Source organism: Cherax quadricarinatus, chromosome 63, assembly GCF_038502225.1.
Source record: "Cherax quadricarinatus isolate ZL_2023a chromosome 63, ASM3850222v1, whole genome shotgun sequence".
NCBI classification, from domain to species: Eukaryota; Metazoa; Arthropoda; class Malacostraca; order Decapoda; family Parastacidae; genus Cherax; species Cherax quadricarinatus.
Genome location: NC_091354.1, coordinates 15,347,644 through 15,370,650, shown reverse-complemented (window position 1 = coordinate 15,370,650; position 23,007 = coordinate 15,347,644). Strand labels below are relative to the sequence as shown.

The 23,007-nt window shown below is 45.1% G+C and overlaps 1 protein-coding gene across 4 annotated transcripts in view; it reads right to left on the bottom strand.

Annotated features, from left to right (window-relative positions):
- LOC128698178 (uncharacterized) overlaps positions 1-23,007 on the bottom strand; it is a 393,415-nt gene that overhangs the window by 167,973 nt on the left and 202,435 nt on the right. The gene's annotated exons all lie outside the window — the stretch shown is intronic.

The window sequence follows — 23,007 nt, the reverse complement described above, 5'->3', positions numbered from 1 at the left end:
CACCTCACCTTCCTCACCCTTCACCTTCCTCACACCTCACCTTCCTCACACCTCACCTTCCTCACCCCTCACCTTCCTCACACCTCACCTTCCTCACACCTCACCTCTCACCTTTTTCACACCTCACCCTCCTCACACCTCACCTTCCTCACCCCTCACCTTCCTCACACCTCACCTTCCTCGCACCTCACCTTCCTCACACCTCAAATTCCTAACACCTCACCTTCCTCATCCCTCACATTCCTCACACCTCACCTTCCTCACACCTCACCTTCCTCACACCTCAAATTCCTCACACCTCACCTTCCTCACGCCTCACCTTCCTCACCCCTCATCTTCCTCACACTTCACCTTCCTCACACCTCACCTCACACTTCACCTTCCTCACCTCACACTTCACCTTCACACTTCACCTTCCTCACACCTCACACTTCACCTTCCTCACACCTCATCTCACACTTCACCTTCCTCACACCTCACCTCACACTTCACCTTCCTCACACCTCATCTTCCTCACACCTCACCTTCCTCACACCTCACCTCACACTTCACCTTCTTCACACCTCACCTTCCTCACACCTCGCCTCACACTTCACCTTCCTCACACCTCACCTTCCTAACACCTCACCTCACACTTCACCTTCCTCACACCTCACCACTTCACCTTCCTCACACCTCACCTCACACTTCACCTACCTCACACCTCACCTCACACTTCACCTTCCTCACACCTCACCTCACACTTCACCTTCCTCACGCCTCACCTTACACTTCACCTTCCTCACACCTCACCTAACACTTCACCTTCCTCACACCTCACCTCACACTTCATCTTCCTCACACCTCACACCTCACCTCATCCATCACCTTCCTCACACTTCACCTTCCTCACACCTCACCTCATCCCTCACCTTCCTCACACCTCACCTCACACTTCACCTTCCTCACACCTCACCTCATCTCTCACCTTCCTCACACCTCACCTCACACTTCACCTTCCTCACACCTCACCTCACACTTCACCTTCCTTACACCTCACCTTCCTTACACCTCACCTTCCTCACACCTCACCTTCCTCACACCTCACCTTCCTCACACCTCACCTTCCTCACCTCACCTCACACCTCACCTTCCTCACACCTCACCTTCCTCACACTTCACCTTCCTCACACTTCACACATCACCTTCCTCACACCTCACCTTCCTCACACTTCACCTTCCTCACACCTCACCTTCCTCACACTTCACCTTCCTCACACCTCACCTTCCTCACACCTCACACTTCACCTTCCTCACACCTCACCCTCACACCTCACCTTCCTCACACCTCACCTTCCTCACACCTCACCTTCCTCACACTTCACCTTTTTCACACCTCACCTTCCTCACACCTCACCTCACCTTCCTCACCCCTCACCTTCCTCACACCTCAGCTTCCTCACACCTCACCTCACCTTCCTCACCCCTCACCTTCCTCACACCTCACCTCACACCTCACCTTCCTCACCCCTCACCTTCGTCACACCTCACCTTCCTCACACCTCACCTTCCTCACCCCTCACCTTCCTCACACCTCACCTTCCTCACACCTCACCTTCCTCACACCTCTCCTTCCTCACACCTCACCCCTCACCTTCCTCACACCTCACCTTCCTCACACGTCACCTTCCTCACACGTCACCTTCCTCACACGTCACCTTCCTCACCCCTCACCTTCCTCACACCTCACCTTCCTCACCCCTCACCTTCCTCACACCTCACCTTCCTCACATCTCACCCCTCACCTTCCTCACCCCTCACCTTCCTCACCCCTCACCTTCCTCACACCTCACGTTCCTCACACCTCACCTTCCTCACACCTCACCTTCCTCACACCTCACCTTCCTCACACACCTCACCTTCCTCACCCCTCACCTTCCTCACACCTCACCTTCCTCACACCTCACCTTCCTCACCCCTCACCTTCCTCACACCTCACCTTCCTCACACCTCACCTTCCTCACACCTCACCTTCCTCACCCCTCACCTTCCTCACACCTCACCTTCCTCACACCTCACCTTCCTCACACCTCACCTTCCTCACACCTCACCTTCCTCACCCCTCACCTTCCTCACACCTCACCTTCCTCACACCTCACCTTCCTCACACCTCACCTTCCTCACACCTCACCTTCCTCACACCTCACCTTCCTCACACCTCACCTTCCTCACAATATTATTCTACAATGTTGAAACTGTTTTTCCTAACATCTTCCTTAAATATTTTCCACTGACTGTGAATTAATATTTGTATTTTAGTGTGGCACTCATTGTATTATTGTGGCACTCATTGTATTGCTGTGGTACTCATTGTATTACTGTGGCACTTATTGTATTACCGTGGTACACAGTGTATAACTGTGGCACTCACTGTATTACTGTGGTACACTGTATTATTGTGGCAGTCACTATTACTGTGGTACAGTGTATTACTGTGGCACTCACTGTATTACTGTGGTACACAGTAAATTGTGGCACTCATTGTATTACTGTGGTACACAGTGTATTATTGTGGCACTCACTGTATTACTGTGGTACACAGTGTATTATTGTGGCACTCATTGTATTACTGTGGTACACAGTGCATTATTGTGGCACTCATTGTATTACTGTGGTACACAATGTATTATTGTGGCACTCATTGTATTACTGTGGTGCACAGTGTATTATTGTGGCACTCATTGTATTACTGTTCTGCACAGTGTATTATTGTGGCACTCATTGTATTACTGTGGTACACTGTATTATTGTGGCAGTCACTATTACTGTGGTACAGTGTATTACTGTGGCACTCATTGTATTACTGTGGTACACAGTGTATTATTGTGGCACTCATTGTATTACTGTGGTACAGTGTATTATTGTGGCACTCATTGTATTACTGTGGTACACAGTGTATTACTGTGGCACTCATTGTATTACTGTGGTACACAGTGTATTATTGTGGCACTCATTGTATTACTGTGGCTCTCATTGTATTACTGTTGTGCCCAATGTATTACTGTGGCACTCATTGTATTACTGTGGTGCCCAGTGTATTACTGTGGCACTCACTGTATTACTGTGGTGCCCAGTGTATTACTGTGTCACTCATTGTATTACTGTGGTGCACAGTGTATTACTGTGGCACTAAGTGTATTACTGTGGTGCCCAGTGTATTACTGTGGCACTCATTGTATTACTGTGGTGCCCAGTGTATTACTGTGGCACTCATTGTATTACTGTGGTGCCCAGTGTATTACTGTGGCACTAAGTGTATTACTGTGGTGCCCAGTGTATTACTGTGGCACTCATTGTATTACTGTGGTGCCCAGTGTATTACTGTGGCACTAAGTGTATTACAAAGTTCAGTAACAATAATAATACATTACTTTAATACAAACAACAGCTACTAGTAAGTGCTGTCACTCATATCAATCATTCTGGAGGTATGTAACGCATGCATGCAACTGTTTTGTTTTTCCTACGCAAAGCACACTCCACAAACTTCACTAAAAAAAAAGTTTGTACATAACTGAAACGGCGTTATATAATGAAAGCTACATCGTTCAGATGAATAAAATACTGTTATCCTCCTGCAAATTGTGTTGAATTAGCCAAACTGCTTTTAACACTATATGTGAAACGTGAGGTTGTCACATGAAACCAAGGAAACGCGAAGCTGGGATAACACATCAGTGTATGGGAACACAGAAGGCAATGCTATTACTGCTCTCATACATTCTATGAAATTATATAGCATTAAAAGAAACGTATTATGAGCATTCGACACCCCAGATAGTAGTAACCATCTGGTCCAGGGAATTTATGAAGGAAAGAAAAGGATTTAGGAGTCAACACCACAACGAACATATCGCCGGGAGAGGACAATAAACCGTACGACTTCCGCAGCCTATGCGAGACTAGCAAAGCCTCGCATGTCAGAAAATGATCAGAAAAGAATCTTTTAGGAGTCTGTGTACAACGTTTGTCAGTCCCATCGTAGAATATGCAGCACTAGCTGGGAGATCCCTGCAGCACTAGCTGGGAGATCCCTGCAGCACTAGCTGGGAGATCCCTGCAGCACTAGCTGGGAAATCCCTGCAGCACTAGCTGGGAGATCCCTGCAGCACTAGCTGGGAGATCCCTGCAACACTAGCTGGGAGAACCCTGCAGCACTAGCTGGGAGATCCCTGCAGCACTAGCTGGGAGATCCCTGCAGCACTAGCTGGGAGATCCCTGCAGCACTAGCTGGGAGATCCCTGCAGCACTAGCTGGGAGATCCCTGCAGCACCAGTTGGGAGATCCCTGCAGCACTAGCTGGGAGATCCCTGCAGCACTAGCTGGGAGATCCCTGCAGCACTAGCTGGGAGATCCCTGCAGCACTAGCTGGGAGATCCCTGCAGCACCAGTTGGGAGATCCCTGCAGCACCAGCTGGGAGATCCCTGCAGCACTAGCTGGGAGATCCCTGCAGCACTAGCTGGGAGATCCCTGCAGCACTAGCTGGGAGATCCCTGCAGCACTAGCTGGGAGATCCCTGCAGCACCAATTGGGAGATCCCTGCAGCACTAGCTGGGAGATCCCTGCAGCACTAGCTGGGAGATCCCTGCAGCACCAGTTGGGAGATCCCTGCAGCACCAGCTGGGAGATCCCTGCAGCACTAGCTGGGAGATCCCTGCAGCACTAGCTGGGAGATCCCTGCATCACTAGCTGGGAGATCCCTGCAGCACTAGCTGGGAGATCCCTGCAGCACCAGTTGGGAGATCCCTGCAGCACTAGCTGGGAGTCCCGACCTGGTTTATCATATTTAGAAGCTTGAAAAGGTGCTAAACTTACTAAGGAGATTATCCCGGAACTTAGAGAGGAACATTATAGGGGACAACAGTACCTGACGACCCTGGGAAAAGAAGACCACACGAGAGGAGACAACAGTACCTGACGACCCTGGGAAAAGAAGACCACACGAGGGGAGACACAACAGTACCTGACGACCCTGGGAAAAGGGGACCACACGAGGGTACATAATTACGACGTACAAAATCCTCAGAAAAACTGATAAAGGTCACCTTTACCTTTGATATACCTTTGAAAGGTTTTCAAGTTTTCTTACTCCTGCTTGACTAATTAAGCTGTTACTGCTGGTTTTCCACACCATGTATGCATAACAACCTGGTTAATCTGGCACTTGGTGGAGGTACATGTTTAATTTTCTCTTGAAAACGGTTTTGTAATGTGAGGGGCCAGGTATAAGGGGACGCCGGAGGAAGTTAAAAACACAGATGAGTCAAAGAGATGTTAGGGAGTACTTCTTCAGCTTCAGGGCAATAAAGTTGAATTAAATGAATACGGAAGTGGTGGAGTCGAACTCAACATAAAGGTTCGAGAGTTGATATCGTAGGCTTCAGAGTGAATATCGTAGGCTTCAAGAATGGATATCGCAGGGCTTCAAGAGAGGATATCGCACGGTTCAAGAATGGATATAGTAGGCTTCAAGAGCGGATATCGTAGGATTCAAGAATGGATATCGTAGGGCTTCAAGAGCGGATATCGTAGACTTCAAGAGTAGATATTGTAGGCTTCAAGAGATGATATCGTAGGCTTCAAGAGGTCAGAAGACAGGAGCCGGAACTCGACCCTTGCAAACAGAAATCTGTGAGTCTACACAGCTTTAACAGTAAGTATGGTACAACCCAAGAGATCACAACTACGTGTACCAAACCAGTGCATTACTTGTTTGTGTACTAAACCTGTGTGTACTAAACTGCATATACTAAAACTGTGTGTACTAACGTGTGTTAAAACTCTGTGTATGTTAAACCTTTGTGTACTGAACAAATATGTGTACTCAACTGTGTATACACTAAAAATGTGTACCAAACAGTGTGTATACCAAGCTACCCAAGGGTGTTTTTAACCACTTAGATGACCCAGTTAGCGAGGCTTGACCTGGGTGCCAGCTGGACAGTGCCGGCTGGACATTGCCAGCGGCAGCGCCACGTGGCACTGTGCTCGCTTCTTTTGTCAGCACTCAGGTAGGAAGTACACCACTAGCCAGCACTAGTACTGCTACTTCTACACCAACAAATACACTACTGATGCTGTAATATACCCCGACCAACTATTGTACTGAAGCAACAGCAGACAGTACACTACTGAAGCAACAGCAGACAGTACACTACTGAAGCAACAGCAGACAGTACACTACTGAAGCTACAACAGTCAGTGCACTACTGAAGCAACAGCAGACAGTACACTACTGAAGCTACAACAGTCAGTGCACTACTGAAGCAACAGCAGACAGTACACTACTGAAGCTACAACAGTCAGTGCACTACTGAAGCAACAGCAGACAGTACACTACTGAAGCTACAACAGTCAGTGCACTACTGAAGCTACAACAGTCAGTGCACTACTGAAGCTACAACAGTCAGTGCACTACTGAAGCTACAACAGTCAGTGCACTACTGAAGCTACAACAGTCAGTGCACTACTGAAGCTACAACAGTCAGTGCACGACTGAAGCTAAAACAGTCAGTGCACTACTGAAGCTACAACAGTCAGTGCACTACTGAAGCTACAACAGTGCACTACTGAAGCTACAACAGTGCACTACTGAAGCTACAACAGTCAGTACACTACTGAAGCTACAACAGTCAGTGCACTACTGAAGCTACAACAGTCAGTGCACTACTGAAGCTACAACAGTCAGTGCACTACTGAAGCTAAAACAGTCAGTGCACTACTGAAGCTACAACAGTCAGTGCACTACTGAAGCTACAGCAGTCAGTGCACTACTGAAGCTACAGCAGTCAGTGCACTATTGAAGCTACAACAGTCATTGCACTACTGAAGCTACAAGTCAGTGCACTACTGAAGCTACAACAGTCAGTGCACTACTGAAGCTACAACAGTCAGTGCACTACTGAAGCTACAACAGTCAGTGCACTACTGAAGCTACAACAGTCAGTGCACTACTGAAGCTACAACAGTCAGTGCACTACTGAAGCTACAACAGTCAGTACACTACTGAAGCTACAACAGTCAGTGCACTACTGAAGCTACAACAGTCAGTGCACTACTGAAGCTACAACAGTCAGTGCACTACTGAAGCTACAACAGTCAGTGCACTACTGAAGCTACAACAGTCAGCGCAGTACTGAAGCTACAACAGTCAGTGCACTACTGAAGCTACAACAGACAGTATACTACTGAAGCTACAACAGACAGTATACTACTGAACCTACAACAGTCAGTGCACTACTGAAGCTACAATAGTCAGTGCACTACTGAAGCTACAACAGTCAGTGCACTACTGAAGCTACAACAGTCAGTGCACTACTGAAGCTACAACAGTCAGTGCACTACTGAAGCTACAACAGTCAGTGCACTACTGAAGCTACAACAGACAGTATACTACTGAAGCTACAACAAACAGTATACTACTGAAGCTACAACAGACAGTATACTACTGAAGCTACAACAGACAGAACACTACTGAAGCTACAACAGACAGTATACTACTGAAGCTACAACAGACAGTATTCTACTGAAGCTACAACAGACAGTATTCTACTGAAGCTACAACACAGTGCACTACTGAAGCTACAACAGACAGCATACTACTGAAGCTACAACAGACAGTATACTACTGAAGCTACAACAGACAGTACACTACTGAAGCTACAACAGACAGTATTCTACTGAAGCTACAACAGACAGTATACTACTGAAGCTACAACAGACAGTATACTACTGAAGCTACAACAGACAGTATACTACTGAAGCTACAACAGACAGTACACTACTGAAGCTACAACAGACAGTATACTACTGAAGCTACAACAGACAGTGCACTACTGAAGCTACAACAGACAGTATACTACTGAAGCTACAACAGACAGTATACTACTGAAGCTACAACAGACAGTATACTACTGAAGCTACAACAGTCAGTGCACTACTGAAGCTACAACAGACAGTATACTACTGAAGCTACAACAGACGGTACATTACTGAAGCTACAACAGACAGTATACTACTGAAGGTACAACAGACAGTATACTACTGAAGGTACAACAGACAGTATACTACTGAAGCTACAACAGATAGTATACTACTGAAGCTACAACAGACAGTATACTACTGAAGCTACAACAGACAGTATACTACTGAAGCTACAACAGACAGTATACTACTGAAGCTACAACAGACAGTATACTACTGAAGCTACAACAGATAGTATACTACTGAAGCTACAACAGACAGTATACTATTGAAGCTACAACATACAGTACACTACTGAAGCTACAACAGACAGTATACTATTGAAGCTACAACATACAGTACACTACTGAAGCTACAACAGACAGTATACTACTCAAGCTACAACAGACAGTACACTACTGAAGCTACAACAGACAGTATACTACTGAAGCTACAACAGACAGTATACTACTGAAGCTACAACAGACAGTATACTATTGAAGCTACAACATAGAGTACACTACTGAAGCTACAACAGACAGTATACTACTGAAGCTACAACAGACAGTATACTACTGAAGCTACAACAGACAGTATACTACTGAAGCTACAACAGACAGTATACTACTGAAGCTACAACAGATAGTATACTACTGGAGCTACAACAGACAGTATACTACTTAAGCTATAACAGTATACTACTGAAGCTACAACAGACAGTATACTACTGAAGCTATAACAGTATACTACTGAAGCTACAACAGACAGTATACTACTGAAGCTACAACAGACAGTATACTACTGAAGCTACAACAGACATTATACTACTGAAGCTACAACAGACATTATACTACTGAAGCTATAACAGTCAGTATACTACTGAAGCTACAACAGACAGTATACTACTGAAGTTACGACAGTATACTACTGAAGCTACAACAAACAGTATACTACTGAAGCTACAACAGACAGTATACTACTGAAGTTACAACAGACAGTATACTACTGAAGCTACAACAAACAGTATACTACTGAAGCTACAACACAGTATACTACTGAAGTTACAACAGACAGTATACTACTGAAGTTACAACAGACAGTATACTACTGAAGCTACAACAAACAGTATACTACTGAAGCTACAACAGACAGTATACTACTGAAGCAACAACACAGTACACTACTGAAGCTACAACAGACAGTATACTACTGAAGCTACAACAGACAGTATACTTCTGAAGCTACAACAGACAGTATACTACTGAAGCTACAACAGACAGTATACTACTGAAGTTACAACTGGAACTATACACACACACACACTAATAATAATAATAATAACAACGAACACTGCCCAAATTCATTCATCAGAAGCAACTGCTTCTCACCTGACGCAACACATGACGCAGAGAGTAACAGCCAATGATTGAAACACGGACTGTCAACAGTACTACGCAAGCAGTAGCCAATCAGAGACGGCCATGTTCACAGCTCCACCAATGGGAGGCCGCAGTGTTTCCATGTCTCACAACCCACGAGAAGTGGCTCGTCACCCACCACTCAGAGGTGGCCCTGTTCAGAGTTCCACCAATGGGAATCCGCAGTTTTTACATGTGTCACAAACCACGCAGGGAGAGGGTCATCATCCACCAATCAGAGAGGATCATGATCAGAGCTCCACCAATGAGAGGAAGGTGGTGTTAACTCAAAGCTGCACCACCAATACACTAGCTACTGTTCACTTTACACACAAATCAATGGTTAACCCACCAACCAAACTCCCATCACACACGCTACCTACCGCGGGTTCAATCCCGGCCGGGGGTATGGTTTACCTACCATAACTATGTACAACCACCAACCCAACCTTATCACCACCAACCACAACCACCATCACCTATTACCAACCCCAACTACCACCACCACCTATTTCCAACCACAACTACCACCACCACCATCTCTTACCAACCACAAGCTTTACCACCAGCACTAATACCAACCACTACTACCAACACCAACTCAAGCTTATCACCAAGCATATTATCCAAGGAGCCCAATGGAAATAAGTCACTGCCTGACTTTTTTGGGTTATCCTAGCTAATTTACATTATAACTGTACTTGTGTGTTCCCGTGCCTCAATAAACTTACTTAACAAATAACGGAATGGGTGGGATTAGAACCCATGGCCAGGGAATAGAAAAACTTGCAGACATATACCTAGTTGGATGAATCTTATTGTAGTCAGCTGGCACAGTGGCTTTCACAATGGCCTGGAGTTTTACCATTTACTTACCGTGGGTTCAATTCCCACCCGTACCCTGGTTTGCTTGAAATCGCGTTATTACGAAAACTTTCTTACACCACCATGATCAACAGCCACTATCCCCTGCAACCTTGCCACCACCACCACCATAAACGTTTACTACTACAACTACTACTACCACCATCACAACCATCAACCCCAACCACCATATCTATCAACCCCCACCACCACTACCACCATCAACTCTGTCGACGTCACCGCCTCCACCGCCACCGCCACCAGCAACTAATAACCCTCGACCATGTATTTATCACTGTATCACACGCATCTCAGGACACAATAAATCGCACAGAAGCTCTGACAATATTTCATCCATTCTGACGCGTCAGGGTCGCCAACACCCCCACCTCAAATATTCATATCACTGTGACGCCAAACACAACTTATCACGGTCCAAATCGTAGTTTAAACGTTCAATTTGCGGTCTGAAGCCACGGGGAAGAACTACCCACGGTCTGAAGCCACGGGGAAGAACTACCCACGGTCTGAAGCCACGGGGAAGAACTACCCACGGTCTGAAGCCACGGGGAAGAACTACCCAGTATTATGAGCAAACCTCCGTCTACTAAGTGTCCTATACACTTATACTGACACTACTAAGTGACATATACACTTATACTGACACTACTAAGTGACATATACATTTATACTGACACTACTAAGTGTCCTATATACTTATACTGACACTTACTAAGTGTCCTATACACTTATACTGATACTACTGACATACATTTATACTGACACTACTAAGTGTCCTATATACTTATACTGACACTACTAAGTGTCCTATATACTTATACTGACACTACTAAGTGTCCTATATACTTATACTGACACTACTAAGTGACCTATATACTTATACTGACACTACTAAGTGTCCTATATACTTATACTGACACTACTAAGTGACCTATATACTTATACTGACACTACTAAGTGACATATACATTTATACTGACACTACTAAGTGACCTATATACTTATACTGACACTACTAAGTGACATATACACTTATACTGACACTACTGACATACACATTTACACTGACACTACTAAGTGAAATATACAATTACACTGACACTACTAAGTGACCTATATACTTATACTGACACTACTAAGTGACCTATACACTTATACTGACACTACTAAGTGACCTACACACTTATAATGACACTACTGACATACACATTTACACTGACACTACTAAGTGACCTATATACTTATACTGACACTACTAAGTGACCTATACACTTATACTGACACTACTAAGTGACCTACACACTTATAATGACACTACTGACATACACATTTACACTGACACTACTAAGTGAAATATACAATTACACTGACACTGCTAAGTGACCTATATATTTATACTGACACTACTAAGTGACCTATACACTTATACTGACACTACTAAGTGACCTACACACTTATACTGAAACTACTAAGTGACCTACACACTTATACTGACACTACTAAGTGACCTATACTTATACTGACACTACTAAGTGACCTATACACTTATACTGACACTACTAAGTGACCTACACACTTATACTGACACTACTAAGTGACCTATACACTTATACTGACACTAAGTGACCTATACACTTATACTGACACTACTAAGTGATTTACACACTTATACTGACACTACTAAGTGACCTACACACTTATTCTGACACTACTAAGTGACCTATACACTTATACTGACACTACTAAGTGACCTATACACTTATATTGACACTACTAAGTGACATATACACTTATACTGACACTACTAAGTGACCTATACACTTATACTGACACTACTAAGTGACATATACACTTATACTGACACTACTAAGTGACCTATACACTTATACTGACACTACTAAGTGACATATACACTTATACTGACACTACTAAGTGACATATACACTTATACTGACACTACTAAGTGACCTATACACTTATACTGACACTACTAAGTGACATATACACTTATACTGACACTAAGTGATATACACCTATACTGACACTAAGTGACATACACTTATACTGACACTACTGACACTTATACTGACACTACTAAGTGACATACACTTATACTGACACTACTAAGTGACATACACTTATACTGACACTACTGACACTTATACTGACACTACTAAGTGACCTACACACTTATACTGACACTACTAAGTGACATACACTTATACTGACACTACTGACACTTATACTGACACTACTAAGTGACATACACTTATACTGACACTACTGACACTTATACTGACACTACTAAGTGACATACACTTATACTGACACTACTAAGTGACATACACTTATACTGACACTACTAAGTGACATACACTTATACTGACACTACTAAGTGACATACACTTATACTGACACTACTAAGTGACATACACTTATACTGACACTACTAAGTGACATATACTTATACTGACACTAAGTGACATACACTTATACTGACACTACTAAGTGACATACACTTATACTGACACTACTGACACTTATACTGACACTACTAAGTGACATACACTTATACTGACACTACTAAGTGACATACACTTATACTGACACTAAGTGATATACACCTATACTGACACTAAGTGACATACACTTATACTGACACTACTGACACTTATACTGACACTACTAAGTGACATACACTTATACTGACACTACTAAGTGACATACACTTATACTGACACTACTGACATACACTTATACTGACAGTACTAAGTGACATACACTTATACTGACACTACTAAGTGACATACACTTATACTGACACTACTAAGTGACATATACTTATACTGACACTAAGTGACATACACTTATACTGACACTACTAAGTGACATATACTTCACGGGTCCACAAACTCATCATCGACACCTTCATGAAGTCTCAGATTATTCATCGACCCCCAAACATTTATCATATGAAAATAATTTAATACATAGTACTTTAACTAACAATACTACGAATAATAATAATAATAATAATAATAATAATAATAATAATAATAATAATAATAATAATAATAATAATGCGTGTTATAATGCTGAATTTATAGTAAATGCACAGCAATTACTTCTTTTGCACAACTGTATAGTTTGTAAATGTACTTGTAGAAATAAAGATTATTTTATTATTATTATTATTATTATTATTATTATTATTATTATTATTATTATTATGTACATGTACTTGTAGAAATAAAGATTATTATTATTATTACTGGTATCGCTATGGGTGTTGAGAGTGTACTGCTCTTCAACAGAGTTTGAGCCACTGAGGTGAGGGAGTCGACTCTACGGGGAGTGAACAGGAGTGCTACACGTAGGGAGAGGTGAGAGGTGTGTCAAGAGGGTGGGTGGTAGGTCACAGACACGCAACGCAAAGTACATCCCCAGACATGTGCACGTCCCCAGACATGTGCACGTCCCCAGACATGTGCACGTCCCCAGACATGTACACACCCCGTTTTGACCCCCAGCCATTTATCGACCCCTTCGATAGTCCTGTTGTCCCTTAGGGGTCGATACTGACCACTTTGGGGGACACTTCTATGCACTTATAATGACGCTCCTAATTGACCTATACACTTGTACGGATATTCCTAAATAACCTATACACTAATACTGACGATACTAAGTGACCTATACACTTATACAAACATACCAAGTGACCTATACACTTATACTGACGTACCGAAGTGACCTATACTTATACTGATGCTCCTAGATAACCTATACACTTATACTGACGATGCTAAGTGGCATCTTGGACCTGCCTCGCATGGGCCAGTAGGCCTTCTGCAGTGTTCCTTCGTTCTTATGTTCTATACACTTATAGTGACGCTCCTAAATGACCTATACACTTATACTGAAGCTCCTAAATAACCTATACACTTATACTGACGATACTAAGTGGCCTATACACTTATACTGACACTCCTAAATAACCTATAAACTTATACTGACGATACTAAGTGACCTATACACTTATACTGACGCTCCTAAATGACCTATACACTTATACTGACACTCTTAAATGACGTATACACTTATACTGATGCTCCTAAATAACCTATAAACTTATACTAACGATACTAAGTGGTCTATACACTTATACTGACGCTCCTAAATGACCTATACACTTATACTGACACTCTTAAATGACGTATACACTTATACTGATGCTCCTAAATAACCTATAAACTTACACTGACGATACTAAGTGTCCTACACGGTTACACCCACCTAAGTGTCGAATACATTTACATTGACGCTGAACTTGTCACGGTGATAATGTACTTGAGGAGAGGTAATTAGATTTGATCCAAGGAAGGGGAGGTTAGCTCCGAGTAATTAGATCAAGAGCCCTTCACGAGTATCAAGGCACTGCATTAAAAGAGCGTGTGCTACACACACACTACCTACAGTGCTTACCTTGTGGGAGGGTCTAGGGAAGGAGGGCAGGGGGAAGGAGAGGGGTTGAGGAATTTAGAGTGCTGGGGACAGGAAGTCGTTCAAAGCTCTATATGAGGAAGACTTACATTCAGCGCTTTATGTGACGAATGTCATGTTTAACGCTCTATATAACCACAAACTTCTACTGAGACCTCTATACACAAAACACCACACACACACACACACACACACACACACACACACACACACACACACACACACACACACACACACACACACACACACGAACACACACACACACACACACACACACACACACAAACACACACACACACACACACACACACACACACACACACACACACACACACACACACACACACACACACACACACACACACACATCCTGTGTCACAAACCTTCTGGAGTTTTACGATAAAGTAACAGAAGTAAGAGACGAGAGAGAGGGGTGGGTTGATTGTATCTTCTTGGACTGCAAGAAGGCCTTCGACACAGTTCCTCACAAGAGATTAGTGCAGAAACTAGAGGACCAGGCGCGTATAACAGGAAGGGCGCTTCAATGGATCAGAGAATACCTGACAGGGAGACAACAACGAGTCATGGTGCGTGATGAGGTATCACAGTGGGCACCTGCGACGAGGGGATTCCCACAGGGGTCGGTCCTAGGACCAGTGCTATTTTTGGTATACGTGAATGACATGATGGAAGGGATAGACTTAGAGGTGTCCCTGTTTGCAGATGATGGGAAGTTACGAGTAAATTAAATCAGATGAGGATCAAGCAGACCTTCAAAGAGACCTGGACAAGCTGGACACGTAGTCCAGCAACTGGCTTCTTGAATTCAACCCTGCCAAATGCAAAGTCATGAAGATTGGGGAAGGGCAAAGAAGACCGCAAACAGAGTATAGGCTAGGTGGACAAAGACTGCAAACCTCACTCAAGGAGAAAGATCTTGGAGTGATTATAACACCGAACACGTCTCCGGAAGCACACATCAACCAGATAACTACTGCAGCATATGGGCACCTGGCAAACCTGAGATTAGCATTCCGATACCTAAGTAAGAAATCTTTCAAGACACTGTACACCGTGTACGTCAGGCCCATACTGGAAAATGCAGCACCTGTTTGGAACCCGTACAAGATCAAGCACGTTAAGAAATTAGAGAAAGTGCAAAGGTTTGCGACAAGGTTAGTTCCAGAGGTAAGAGGAATGTCCTACAAAGAAAGGTTGAGGGAAATCGGCCTGACGACACTGGAGGACAGGAGGGATAGGGGAGACATGATAACGACATACAAAATACTGCGTGGAATGGACAAGGTGGACAGAGACAAGATGTTCCAGAGAGGGGACACATAAACAAGGGGTCATTCTTGGAAGTTGAAGACAGGGATGTTAGGAAGCAGTTCTTCAGTTACAGAGTGGTCAGGAAGTGGAACAGTCTGGCGAGCGATGTAGTGGAGGCATGTACCATACATAGCTTTAAGACGAGGTGTGATATAGCTCATGGAGCATGGAGAGAGAGGACCTAGTAGCGTTCAGTGAAGAGGAGGGACCAGGAGCTGAGTCGTGACCCCTGCAACTACAATTAGGTGAGTACACACACGCACAGCACACAAACACACACACAACACACACACAACACACAAACACACACACAACACACACACAACACAAACACAGACACACACACACACACACACACACACACACACACACACACACACACACACACACACACACACACACACACACATATGTAGCATATGTAGCAACAAAATGCAAGGAGGCTGAGGAGAGGTTTGTACCCAAGGGTAACAGGATTAATGAAAAAGCCAGGATGAGCCCATGGTTTACCCAAAGGTGCAGGGAGGCAAAAACCAAGTGTGCTAGGGAATGGAAGAAATATAGAAGGCAAAGGACCCAGGAGAATAAGGAGAACAGTCGTAGAGCCAGAAACGAATATGCACAGATAAGAAGGGAGGCCCAAAGACAATATGAAAATGACATAGCAGCGAAAGCCAAATCTGACCCGAAACTGTTGTACAGCCACATCAGGAGGAAAACAACAGTCAAGGACCAGGTAATCAGGCTAAGGAAGGAAGGAGGAGAGACAACAAGAAATGACCGTGAAGTATGTGAAGAACTCAACAAGAGATTCAAAGAAGTGTTCACAGAGGAGACAGAAGGGACTCCAGAAAGACGGAGAGGTGGGGCACACCACCAAGTGCTGGACACAGTGCACACAACCGAGGAAGAAGTGAAGAGGCTTCTGAGTGAGCTAGATACCTCAAAGGCAATGGGGCCAGATAACATCTCCCCATGGGTATTGAGAGAGGGAGCAGAGGCGCTATGTGTACCCCTAACAACAATATTCAATACATCTATCGAAACAGGGAGATTGCCTGAGGCATGGAAGACAGCAAATGTAGTCCCAATCTTTAAAAAAGGAGACAGACATGAAGCATTAAACTACAGACCAGTGTCACTGACATGTATAGTATGCAAAATCATGGAGAAGATTATCAGGAGAAGAGTGGTGGAACACCTAGAAAGGAATGATCTCATCAACAGCAGCCAACATGGTTTCAGGGACGGGAAATCCTGTGTCACAAACCTACTGGAGTTCTATGACATGGTGACAGCAGTAAGACAAGAGAGAGAGGGGTGGGTGGATTGCATTTTCTTGGACTGCAAGAAGGCGTTTGACACAGTTCCACACAAGAGATTGGTGCAAAAACTGGAGGACCAAGCAGGGATAACAGGGAAGGCACTACAATGGATCAGGGAATACTTGTCAGGAAGACAGCAGCGAGTCATGGTACGTGGCGAGGTGTCAGAGTGGGCACCTGTGACCAGCGGGGTCCCGCAGGGGTCAGTCCTAGGACCAGTGCTGTTTCTGGTATTTGTGAACGACATGACGGAAGGAATAGACTCTGAGGTGTCCCTGTTTGCAGATGACGTGAAGTTGATGAGAAGAATTCACTCGATCGAAGACCAGGCAGAACTACAAAGGGATCTGGACAGGCTGCAGACCTGGTCCAGCAATTGGCTCCTGGAGTTCAATCCCACCAAGTGCAAAGTCATGAAGATTGGGGAAGGGCAAAGAAGGCCGCAGACGGAGTACAGTCTAGGGGGTCAGAGACTACAAACCTCACTCAAGGAAAAAGATCTTGGGGTGAGTATAACACCAGGCACATCTCCTGAAGCGCACATCAACCAAATAACTGCTGCAGCATATGGGCGCCTAGCAAACCTCAGAACAGCATTCCGACATCTTAATAAGGAATCATTCAGGACCCTGTACACCGTGTATGTTAGGCCCATATTGGAGTATGCGGCACCAGTTTGGAACCCACACCTAGCCAAGCACGTGAAGAAACTAGAGAAAGTGCAAAGGTTTGCAACAAGACTAGTCCCAGAGCTAAGAGGTATGTCCTACGAGGAGAGGTTAAGGGAAATCAACCTGACGACACTGGAGGACAGGAGAGATAGGGGGGACATGATAACGACATACAAAATACTGAGAGGAATTGACAAGGTGGACAAAGACAGGATGTTCCAGAGATTGGACACAGTAACAAGGGGACACAGTTGGAAGCTGAAGACACAGATGAATCACAGGGATGTTAGGAAGTATTTCTTCAGCCACAGAGTAGTCAGTAAGTGGAATAGTTTGGGAAGCGATGTAGTGGAGGCAGGATCCATACATAGCTTTAAGCAGAGGTATGATAAAGCTCACGGCTCAGGGAGAGTGACCTAGTAGCGATCAGTGAAGAAGCGGGGCCAGGAGCTCGGACTCGACCCCCGCAACCTCAACTAGGTGAGTACAACTAGGTGAGTACACACACACACACACACACACACACACACACACACACACACACACACACACACACACAACAAGACTAGTCCCAGAGCTAAGAGGTATGTCCTACGAGGAGAGGTTAAGGGAAATCGACCTGACGACACTGGAGGACAGGAGGGATAGGAGGCACATGATAACGATGATAACGATAACGATGTGTTCAGTCCATCGACTCCAGGCTGAGGGACTGATTACCTCAAACTCCTCCTCTCCTTACACCCTCTGCTTTGTATTGGACTGATGAAGCCACTATGTGGCGAAACGTTTCCTGAATAAAGATTCCCATATGTTGCATAAGTGTCTCAATCTTCAGTCTTGGGCCTCCCTGACACTTATTGTGCTTTAGCCTACTCATGGCGCCATGCAAGGTAATGAACAAGACTGTCAGAGGCAGAATGGTAGAGCACTTGGAGACACGTAGTTTCATATACAATAACCAGCATGAGTTGAAAGACGGTAAATCGTGTCTTACTAACTTGTTGGTATTGTGACACAGCATCACAAGTGAGACGAGAGTCAGGGATGGTTGGATTTAATTTTCTTAGACTGCAAGAAGGCATCTGGTACTGTACTTCACAAGAGCCTGGGCCAAAAACTTGAAGAGCAGCCATAAGTAACGGGGAATGTACTCCGGTGGATCCAACAGATGTCAGAATGGGGAAGGATCAGTATTAGGATCAATATTGTTTTTAGTTAATGTGAACGACGTGCATGATAGGATCGAGACAGACGTATTCTTCTTTGCTGATGATGTAAAACTAAGGAGAATAATAACAGATGAAGACAAGGAAAGGTTACAAATTGATCTGGACAAACTTCAAGATTACTCAAATAAATGGTTGCTTAAGTTCAACCTCAGCAAATGCAAAGTTATAAAGACTGAAAAAGGGTCAAGAAAACCAGACACGGAGTATAGACTCGGGGGACAAACGCTGCAGACCTCACTCGAAGAGAAAGAACTAAAGGTAAGCAGAATGGCTTGGTATATCGCCAGAAGCTCATATCAACCCAACAACCTCTGCAGCCAGTGGTCGTCCGGTAAATCTTATCAGTAAGTCATTCCTGGCCCTGGAGCATCTAGAACCAGCATGGAACCCACACCTGAAAACTGAAGCTACGAAACCGGAGAAAGTACAGAGGTATACAACAAGACTAGTTCGTGAGTTAAGGGGATCACGGGCGTCCGCTAGTTACACAGCAGGTAATGATTCTGTGCTCCCTTATACTAAGAATAATAAGATCAAAGAGAAAAGAGGCCAGACATGAAAGACACAGGAAGAACACTTGAAGGAAACATGAAGGACACATGAAGGACACTTGATGGAAACATGAAGGACACAGGAAGAACACTTGGACACATGAAGGAAGACACATGAAGGACACAGGAAGGACACAGGAAGAACACATGAAGGACAAATGAAGGAAGACACATGAAGGACACACGAAGGACACAGGAAGAACACATGAAGGACAAATGAAGGAAGACACATGAAGGAGGACACAGGAAGGACACAGGAAGCCAGCATCTACAACAGACAAATGAGAGGGCAACTGGTGAAGGCTGGAATCACGGGGAAGATATTAAGCAAACATGGAACAGAGAAGCCAGAAAGGAAGAGACTAGGGAATGAATCAGATAATCAAGGTGATTAGAGGGAGGAAGGGAATAGCGGGATCCTGAGAGAGTAGATGAAGGTAATTACCGAGGTGGCAGGGAGGACGGAGAAGAACCTGGTGCTACAGAAGAGCCAACAGCTGGATATGGGAGGAGGAAGGAGTTGCTGGACTGGGAAAGGGACTGTTTGAGTGGGGAAGGTACTGTTGGACTGGGAAAGGGACTGTTTGACTGGGGAAAAAACTGTTTGACTGGGGAAGAAACTGTTTGACTGGGGAAGAAACTGTTTGACTGGGGAAGGGACTGTTGGACTGGGGTTAAAAGCACGACAGCAGAAGATGAATGGGAAAGTAGTGGACATGACACGAGAATATTGGAAAAGTACGTTAATAACGGTATAAAATACTGACAAGTTGATAAGTATGACACATGTGCAACAGTTGGGTATCTTCACTGTTGAAACGTTCCACCTACATAGTAGGTTTCTTCAGTCAATTACAGAGGCAACAGTTGTAGCAGTGAAACGAAGGTGATGTAATTAGTCCATCACCCTTGGAGGAGAGAAATGACAAACCGCAAGACACATGAGAGAGAGAGAGAGAGAGAGAGAGAGAGAGAGAGAGAGAGAGAGAGAGAGAGAGAGAGAGAGAGAGAGAGAGAGAGAGAAGCAGGAAGGTGATACAAGGTGTGACAGAAAAATGAACGAGGAGCGACTGACTGCAAATATAATGGTAGAAATAGATGCAATAAATATTATGAAGGAACTGGCACACGTTCTTAAGAAATGTTGCACATGTTACAGAAGTGATATTATCAAGGATTGTTGTCACTGGTGACCACACTGGTGACACCACTGGTGACCACACTGGTGACACCACTGGTGACCACACTGGTGACACCACTGGTGACACCACTGGTGACACCACTGGTGACACCACTGGTGACACCACTGGTGACACCACTGGTGACACCACTGGTGACACCACTGGTGACACCACTGGTGACACCACTGGTGACACCACTGGTGACCACACTGGTGACACCACTGGTGACCACACTGGTGACACCACTGGTGACCACACTGGTGACACCACTGGTGACCACACTGGTGACACCACTGCTACACTATCACCTCACTACTGGTGACCACACTGCTACACTATCACCTCACTACTGGTGACACCACTGGTGACCACACTGCTACACTATCACCTCACTACTGGTGACACCACTGGTGACCACACTGCTACACTATCACCTCACCACTGGTGACACCACTGGTGACCACACTGCTACACTATCACCTCACTACTGGTGACACCACTGGTGACCACACTGCTACACTATCACCTCACTACTGGTGACACCACTGGTGACCACACTGCTACACTATCACCTCACCACTGGTGACCACACTGCTACACTATCACTTAACTACTGGTGACACCACTGGTGACCACACTGCTACACTATCACCTTACCACTGGTGACCACACTGCTACACTATCACCTCAATACTGGTGACACCACTGTTACACTATCACCTCACTACTGGTGACACCACTGGTGACCACACTGCTACACTATCACTCACCTCACCACTGGTGACACCACTGGTGACACCACTGGTGACCACACTGCTACACTATCACCTCACTGCTGGTGACACCACTGGTGACCACACTGCTACACTATCACCTCACCACTGGTGACCACACTGCTACACTATCACCTCACTACTGGTGACACCACTGGTGACCACACTGCTACACTATCACCTCACTACTGGTGACACCACTGGTGACCACACTGCTACACTATCACCTCACTACTGGTGACACCACTGGTGACCACACTGCTACACTATCACCTCACCAATGGTGACCACACTGCTACACTATCACTTAACTACTGGTGACACCACTGGTGACCACACTGCTACACTATCACCTTACCACTGGTGACACCACTGGTGACTACACTGCTACACTATCACCTCAATACTGGTGACACCACTTTTGACCACACTGCTACACTATCACCTCACCACTGGTGACATCACTGGTGACCACACTGCTACACTATCACCTCACTACTGGTGACACCACTGGTGACCACACTGCTACACTATCACCTCACCACTGGTGACACCACTGGTGACCACACTGCTACACTATCACCTCGCCACTGGTGACACCACTGGTGACCACACTGCTACACTATCACCTCACTACTGGTGACACCACTGGTGACCACACTGCTACACTATCACCTCACCACTAGTGAGACCACTGGTGACCACACTGCTACACTATCACCTCACCACTGGTGACACCGCTGGTGACCACACTGCTACACTATCACCTCACTACTGGTGGCACCACTGGTGACCACACTGCTACACTATCACCTCACCACTGGTGAGACCACTGGTGACCACACTGCTACACTATCACCTCACCACTGGTGACACCGCTGGTGACCACACTGCTACACTATCACCTCACTACTGGTGGCACCACTGGTGACCACACTGCTACACTATCACCTCACCACTGGTGACACCGCTGGTGACCACACTGCTACACTATCACCTCACTACTAGTGACACCACTGGTACACTATCACCTCACTACTGGTGACACCACTGCTACACTATTGCCTCACTACTGGTGACACCACTGGTGACCACACTGCTACACTATCACCTCACCAATGGTGACACCACCGG